The sequence below is a fragment of the Dipodomys merriami genome, unplaced genomic scaffold (assembly GCF_024711535.1).
Source record: "Dipodomys merriami isolate MVZ:Mamm:240054 unplaced genomic scaffold, mDipMer1.0.p SCAF_19, whole genome shotgun sequence".
NCBI classification, from domain to species: domain Eukaryota; kingdom Metazoa; phylum Chordata; class Mammalia; order Rodentia; family Heteromyidae; genus Dipodomys; species Dipodomys merriami.
This window is the reverse complement of record NW_027203270.1, coordinates 17,893,431-17,901,925: the sequence shown is the minus strand read 5'-3', so window position 1 is coordinate 17,901,925 and position 8,495 is coordinate 17,893,431. Positions and strand designations below refer to the sequence as shown.

General features: G+C 46.7%; 1 pseudogene; it reads left to right on the top strand.

Moving 5' to 3' along the window:
- Positions 1-3,868: 3,868 nt before the first annotated feature.
- On the top strand, positions 3,869-4,826 carry LOC138830405 (nucleophosmin pseudogene; annotated as a pseudogene).
- Positions 4,827-8,495: the final 3,669 nt, after the last annotated feature.

Below are 8,495 nucleotides of genomic sequence, written 5' to 3'. Positions count from 1 at the left end.
CGCTACTGCGGTCCCTCCATCTGTGAACTGCAGCCCATCCTGAGTGTTTCCTGCCTCCCACAGGGACATGGGCCTGTGGGTCATGTTGCTGGGTGGTTTTCATCACAGTTTTCCTTGGTGGTGGGGGAGAGGGGATTGAAGGTTTGGAGAAGAGCAGCAGCCTGTCCCCAATGCAGGAGAAGAAACTTACCAGTGAATTCAGGGGTTTCAGAAACATCCTTTGCAGGATGGTACCCTGGACTTCTGAGGGTATGACAAGTACCACTGACTAAGCCAGTCAGTCAGTCAGGCAATGGGAGCTGTGGAGGGTAGAAAGGAAGAGCGGGTATGATTATGTAGCCAGCCCAAAGGGCCTGGAATCATTAAATGCCGGAACAAGTGAGCGACAGATCAAGATAAATGATAGTGTTGGATTTTTCATCTCATTAAATCAAATAAATATTCAGTGTTTCATTCTGATATAAATAAATGATGTATAAGTAAATGGGGAATAAGGGAACATTTTTCCTCAGGGAAGCTTCTTATTTACATGGAAAAGAAACGAGGGACACAAATTCACAAACGTGGCAGAAATGGTTGCTGTGGGCCAGATCTGTAAAGCAGTGAAGATATGAAGATTGATAGCAGAAGGCTGAAGGAGAAACAGGTTTGCACAATTGCAAATGTTGACTAATAATAAATGGGAGGAGATAATCACTTTGCCATGAAGAAGTCCAGCAGACACCACTTCCAGCAAATAGTTGGGGTTAACATCACTGTGTGACAAGACACACTGACAGGTGTCCATTGCCATGGTTCAGGACACATCACTCTTCTATGGTAAATTTCAGATGTTGTATAACCTCAATCTAACCAGCTAACCACCAGACAAACCCAGAGTTGCACTTGACTCATTACCTGACTCATCCTGTTCGACAATGCCATCCATGATCAGAAAGATACCTTTCTTCTTCTTTTTTTTTTTTCAGAACTGGGGACTCAGGGCCTCATGCATGCTAGGCAGGTGCTCTACCACTTGAGCCACACCTTCAGTCCTTTTGCTTTTAGTTTATTTTTCAGATAGGATCTTATGCTAACTTTGTCCCTGGATGGCCTCAAATTCGGATTCACCATGCTCTGCATGTAAATAACGTTTTATTGACATACAACCTCATTTATCCCTTGATATATTGTTTGTGTCCCCTTTTGTGCTATAATGGCTCAAAGATAGATAATGTTGAATGATTGCAAAAAAAGATCATATGGCTGGCAAAGAAGAAGAATCTTTATAGGAAGTATTTACTGACTCCTGCTGTAGTGGGAAACCTGATAAAACCTGAATAAAATCCTAGTTTTTAAAAAATAATATTTGAGCAGTTTTAACAGTCATTTTGAAAACTGTTTCATGGTTCTGTAAGGTGGAGGTTTTGTTCATTTATTAAGTGAAAAGTCTTGGGCTCAACCCAAGTGTGTGTGTGTGTGTGTGTGTGTGTGTGTGTGTGTGTGTGTGTGTGTGTGTGTGTGTTGGTACTGGGGCTTGAATTCAGGGTTGGACACTTCCCTTACTTTATGTGCTCAAGGCTGACACACTACCACTTAGGCCTAAGCACTGTCCCTAAGCTTTTTTGCTAAAGCCTAGTGCTCTACCACTTGAGCCACAGTGACACTTCTGGTTTTCTGATGGCTAATTGGAGATGAGTCTCACAGACTTTCCTGCCTGGGTTGTCTTTGAACGTGATCCTCAGATCTCAGCCTACTGAGTAGCTAGGATCATAAGCATGAGCCACTGGCACCCAGCTAAATTTTCTTTTTCCTTTTTTTTTTTTTTTTGTCAGTTATGGGGCTTGAACTCTGGGCCTTGGTGCTATCCCTGAGCTCTTCAGCTCAAGGCGAGTGCTCTACCACTTTGAGCCACAGCACCACTTCCTATGCCCAGCTTTTTACAATTCTTTTGTAAATCCAAAATTATTTTTAGGAAAAAAAAAGTTTTCCTGTCTGTCCTGGGCCCTCAAGGCCTGGATGCTGTCCCTGAGCTTTTTTGTCCCTGAGTCCTCAGATCTCAGGCTCCTGAGTAGCTAGAACTACAGGCATGAGTCACCGGTATCTGGCAGAAGAAAAACACACACACACACACAAAGAAAAAGAAAAAGAAAAAACAACTTTTAATGAAATAAAGATGTCCAGAATTTTGAGCTGGAGAGCTCTGTGGGCAAAGGAAGCCAGGCTCAAAGCTCTCCAGGAAGCCACTGTGGGCAGCAGTTTGCTTAGGTTGTAAGACGCTGAAATCCACATGGTTCATTCAGGTAGTAGTAATTCTCTTAGAAGCTGCAGGAGTGGGAGCAATTGTACTTCACTGGAGGTTAGGCCTGGTGTTATGAAACCAGGACAGTATGTGCATGCACGCGCTCATGGCGTGTGTGTGTGTGTGTGTGTGTGTGTGTGTGTTGGTGTCTTTCTCAGTTTCTTTCTCTCTCTGTGTGCCAACTCTCTGGTTGTCTGGGTGTCTCTATGTATCTTTCTGTTTCTCTCAGGGACTCCCGTGATCTCTCTAGGTTTTTTTTCTTATTTCTCTGGTGTCTTTTCTGTCTCTCGGTGATATCTGTGTGTCCCCATCTCTCTCTTTGCACTTTTCTAGTCTCTATCCCAGTGTATTTCACTGTCTCTGGATGCCCCTTTATCTCCCTCTGGGTCTCTTTTGTCTCTTAGCGTCCCTCTTCTTCTCCCTCCCAGTCTTTTTCTCCCTAACATGGTGACCCAGAACACCCAAAGTTGCCAGGACCACAGAGATGATGCCTCAGTGTTACTGCTGTGCCCAAATCCACATTCCTCACAGACAGAATTTGGCTGGCTCATCACATCACAGACTTGACTCCACTTCATGATGATGACAGAGGAAGAGCCATGGGGCATATCTGACCATAGCCAACACCATGCTGGAAAAAATAATCAACCAAAAAGAAAAAATCAAGCAAGCAACAGGATACAGGGTCCATCAGAAGGATGAGGAGAGAAGACGGATGCTTTCTGACCATATTAGTTTCTTGCTGTGGCTGTAACAAAAGAGCACAGCTTAGTAGCCTAAACAGCTTATTCTTTTCAGTTAGGACAAGTCGTTTTGTTCCTCCTGGAGGTGTGAATCTTGTTTCCTCACCTTTTCTACCTTCTCATGGTCACCTGCATTCCTTGGCTTGTCGCCCCTCCTCTATCTTCAAAGCCGGCAGTAGAGAATTTTCAAACCTTTCTCCTCTCCCACACTGTGGCTTCTTCCATCCTCACATCAGTCTCAATCTCTGCCTTTCCCTGTAACCTCTCCTCTTAGAAAGGCCCCTTGTCATACCTGGGCCTACCTCATGGTCCAAGATAGGCTCATGCTTCTTAACGTTAGTACCTCTTCAAGTCTCTTTTACTCCAAGGTGGTAGCATACTTCCAGCTTTCTAGAATGAATCAACCTGATGAGGACAGTAGAGGCAACAGAAAGAAAGGTACCTATTACATTCTGGGCATTTCTCCTGAACATCGGGGGTGGGACATGAATATTAAGAGCCTGGAGATCTGCATTTTGGGAAGACCAAAAGAGGCTCCTAGGGGAAGAAACTGGGACCAGAGATCGAGAAATGCAAGTTCATTGCTTCACTAGTGACCATGGATGGACCCCTGGGCCTAGAAACTTGGATTAGTTCACTATGAGATCAAGTTAGCCTTTAGTGGGCCTTGATAGTCACAAATTATTCACTAAGTGGGGCTCACCGGGCCCTTTGCTTTTCATATCACCTACAGGAGGTGATTTTTGTCCATCCATAGACACCATATTTGTAGCCTAATAGAAAGAACTCACAAGAACCTTGTAGAGTGACCAAATATGAGCCTTATATCGAACTGAAGGCTGACAAAGATGATCACTTTAAGGTGGATAATGATGAAAACGAGCACCAGTTATCACTAAGAACGGTTAGTTTAGGAGCTGGTGCTAAAGATGAATTGCATATCGTTGAAGCAGAGGCAATGAATTATGAGGGAAGTCCAATTAAGTTTACACTGGCAACTTTTAAAATGTCTGTACAGCCAACGGTGTCCCTTGGGGGCTTTGAAATCACACCGCCTGTGGTCCTGAGGCTGAAGTGTGGGTCAGGGCCTGTGCACATCAGCGGACAGCACTTAGTTGCTGTGGAGGAGGATACAGAGTCAGAAGATGAAGAAGAGGAAGATGTAAAACTGTTGAGCGGGTCTGGAAAGTGGTCTGCCCCTGGAGGTGGTAGCAAGGTTCCACAGAAAAAAGTAAAACTTGCTGAGGAAGATGAGGAGGAAGAGGATGAAGATGAGGAGGAGGAGGAGAAGGAGGAGGAGGAGGAGGAGGAGGAGGAGGAGGAGGAGGAGGAGGAGGAGGATGACAATGATTTTGAAGACGAGGAAGAAGAAGAAAAAGTTCCAGTGAAGAAATCTACACGAGATACTCCAGCCAAAAATGCACAAAAATCAAACCAGACCGGAAAAGACTCAAAACCAGCGACACTAAGATCAAAAGGTCAAGAATCCTTCAAAAAACAGGAAAAAACTCCTAAAACACCAAAAGGACCTAGTTCAGTAGAAGACATTAAAGCAAAAATGCAAACAAGTATAGAAAAAGCACTTTGAACAGCCCTGGGCACTACTGGTAAATTAAAGCCCAAAGATGGGGAAAGAGGAAAAGGAGAAACAGATAGTCCATACTGACTATCATCAACAATCCAGACTGAAGTCTTCTATCTTAATCTCAATCCCCTTTCCTGATTTGCCACCTATACCCCCTCCAGGCTGGAAGCAATCTTGGTTTCCTAACGCACTCTTGGTGCTGCTGCTGTGATTGAATAATCCTTGTGTACTGCTTTCTTTTGTGCATGTGCTCCATCAATTTGACCATGCCTTAGTCCACTTTGTATCCCATAGCTGCTCAATAAATAGTTGAATGAATTAAAAAAAAAAAGAGAGTCTCATGGACTTTCCTGTCTGGGGTGGCTTTGAACCATGATCCTCAGATCTCAGCCTCCTGAGTAGTTAGGATTATAGGAGAGAGTCACCAGCACCCAGCTTCCTTCATCCTTTTCTTCATGGCAATATGTCCATATTAATTGTACTTTCCTCTTTATGCAAGACCTTCTCAATTCCCGGAAAGACGGGGAAGCCACTGCCAGGCTGCTTGGTCCCTAAAAGTCCCACAGAGGCCTGGGGCAGTTTCCTTACAGAGGACAAAAGAGTGAATCTCCTTGTCTCCTTGGGCATTTCCACTGGGACCTGGGTCTGAGCTGTTTCAGGAACAGCTTCTGTGTCAGGGGCCAGGAAGGTGGACAGACAGGGCTCTGTTTGTTTGATTTTTCTCTCTTCTTCCCAAGATATGTTTGGCAATGACGTATGAGCCATGTAATCCTCCCTTCAGCCCTTTTTCAGCACAGCATGTCCCCAAGTACACCAAAGGTCACCAGACATACAGAGCTGGGTTTAGCTCTGAGCTGAGGCCGGGCACAAAAACCTCCTGTGACATCATCAGAAGTTACGTCAGCTACCAGGTCAGGACAGGTAGATGCCTGTTAGACAGCCAGGGCCTGCAAGAACCCAGGAAACACATCTATACCGGAGCTTCCCTGCATCCTTTGGGACCTCAGGGATTCTCCATGTCCCATCTCTGTTCATTTTCCATGCTGAGGCTCTCAGGGATGCTGAAGGGACAGGCCTGGGAAAAGAATACAAACTACTCTGTATCCATCCAACATTTCCCTTGATAAGCAGGCAGGTCAGAGAGAGGAGAGATCATTGGAAAGTGAGTCTCAGTCTGGGAATCACATGCTCCCACCTGGCCATGTGCAAACCAGATAAGGATGACCTCACCATGCTCTTGTCAGTTCTGTCTGACTGCACAGGATAGCCCTAGACAATTTATGGAGCATCTGTCTCATAGAGAAGACAAACAAAGTCAAGGATACGTCAGATGGAACCAGCTCCTGTCTGCAGAACTCTATAGTGCTTTCTGGGGCCACCTTGAAGTAGGCCTGGCCCCTAGCCTTCTCCTCCCTTACCACATTACCATGTCTTGTCTGTCCAACACTCAGACCTTTTAGTTCCCAACCTGCTCTCCCACCTGCTCCTGAAAACCGCCCAGGAAGGAATGAATACTCCAAGCCTGCTGTCTCTTTCCCTGTGCCAAGCAGTAGGGATAGCTCAGCTATAAACACAGACCTGTCGCGTTGGATGGATTTTCCACTATTTTGAAGCCAATGACTTGGACACTGTCCCTCTGTGCTACCATCTGAGTCCTGAAGCCCTTCCTACCATAGTCTCACAGGTTCCTAAGCAGGGAGGAAGCAGGAGGAAGACAGGAGATGAGATAGAAATGACCTTATACTAGATCGTTATACTCCATACACAGATGGTACCATTATCTCCATTGTATCCTCAGCATAGCCTCATCAGGATCGCTTCCTGGCCTCTTTGAAGGCTGAGAAACTGAGGCTCAAAGAGGTGGATTCAATAACTCACCAGGCTGGTAGTAGAAAATTGGAACAGTGTCTCACAATGCCCAAGGTCAGCACATCTGCTTTCTGTGCACAAGACTGATTCTACTGCAATGAGCTAGGTTCCCTCAGGAGCAGCTTGGGCACCAAGCAGGTGTTAAATTTGAGTCAAAAATGTATCGGGCCAGCTATGTCACTTTCTACTTTCTGGTCCCCAGGCAATGATTACAGCCTCTAGGACTCTCAGCCTCTTTTTTTTTTTTTTTTGGTGGTGGGGCCTGAACTCTGGGCCTGGGCGCTGTCCCTCAGCTCTTCAGCTCAAGGCTAGTACTTTACCACGTGAGCCACAACACCACTTCCTGCTTTTTCTGCTTATGTGATGTGGAGGAATCAAACCCAGGGCCTCATGCATGCAAGGCAAGCACTCTACCACCACTGAACCACCTTCCCAGCCCCTAGCTGACATCTTTTGAGGTTGGACATTGCTTTCTCCTCACAGACTTTGTGCCCAGGAGAAACAAGCCTGACACTACTCAGTGCCTCTACACAGACCCCCCCGCCCCAGTAAGGCCTAAGGGTGGCTGGTCCTCTGGCAGCCCAGTCCTTAGACAACTAAAGAGGCAGGCAGTGTTCTATAGGAGCAGCCAAGAACAAATAAGAAGCACCTTGAGGGGGGCTCCATGAGGGATGCCTTGGGGTGCTGGCAAGACACACAAAATGGTGATGTACCCTCAAGCTGAGAACCAAAGCAGATTGCAAATCATGGAACCTAGGATGGCTGTTGCCAGAGGAAGTCATATCTTCCCAGGATGTAACACTGCCAACCCTAGTGGAGCATGGGACTGGCTGAGAAATGCTGGCCTCTGTACATCCTGCTCTCATCCCTCCATGAGCAGCCAGGGGGTGAGGGTTCACCATGGGGGGAGGGCAGCTTCTTGGGGAAGAAATGAGAGGCAGAGCACAGGGCAAGGGGGCACCAAGGTATCACGTGCAGCAGCCCACCCTTTCTCCCTGGCTCAAGGTCCTTTAAGTTCCTTGCCTCATAGGCCAGGTGGCTCCACCCAGCTGCCAATGTGCCAGGCTTATTTTCTTTCTCTGCAGACATCTCTCCTCAGTCCCCATTTCCAGTGTACAATGTTAATTGAAGGCAGAGGCTGCCAAATTACCCTCCGAGCACAGTGCGGAAAGGGAGGCGGTTGTGGGTCCTCAGCTGACTCTGACAGGGCAGGCAGGGAGGGAATAGAAGCCTACACTCTGGGCCCAGGCAAAACTACCACCAGCAAAGATCTCCCAACCTCACCTGGCTTCTGTTATTTTCCTAATATCACCCCTGAGGTCCGGTGTGAACACAAGGAAGTGGATTTTTCCCCGGTCCTATTTTTAAAACCTTGGTTTCGCTGGCTTGGCTTTATTGCCATTCTGGGCACTTGGCCCTTGTTGTTTTTCTGGCTGCTCCTTATAAATAATCCACAGCAGACAGAGCAGAGAGACACCTGCTCTCCCCAGCCCTCTGCCAGGCTCAGACTTTTCTTTTGTGTGTGTTTGATCCACCCCCTGCCTTGTGGGAACCATTGGCTTCTTTCACTGATTGAGAGAAACCATGCTGGTGGCTCATACCTATAATCCTAGCTACTCAGAAGGCTGAGATCTGAGGACTGAGGTTCAAAGCCACCTTGGACAGGAAAGTCTGTGAGACTCTTATCTCCAATTAACCACCAAAAATAGCAGAGTGCCAGCCAAGGAACAGAGAGAGAGGAAAGAGAGAGGGAGAAGGAAAGGGAGTGGGGAGGGAGAATGGGAAGAGAAAGGAAAGAGAGTACACTGCAAGTCCTGTATGTTGAGAGCACGGGAGCTGTGCCTTATCCTGAGTCTGGATGAGGCTAAAAGTCTTTATCTGTACTCCACCTAGCTTGCCATTAGACCTGCAAAACCTGCTGATCCTGATCCTGTGTCAAAAGCCATATTGGACCACACAAGCATCCTCATTGGCAGAGACAAAGTCCATCCCTGCAAACCTGGGGAGCAATAACTGA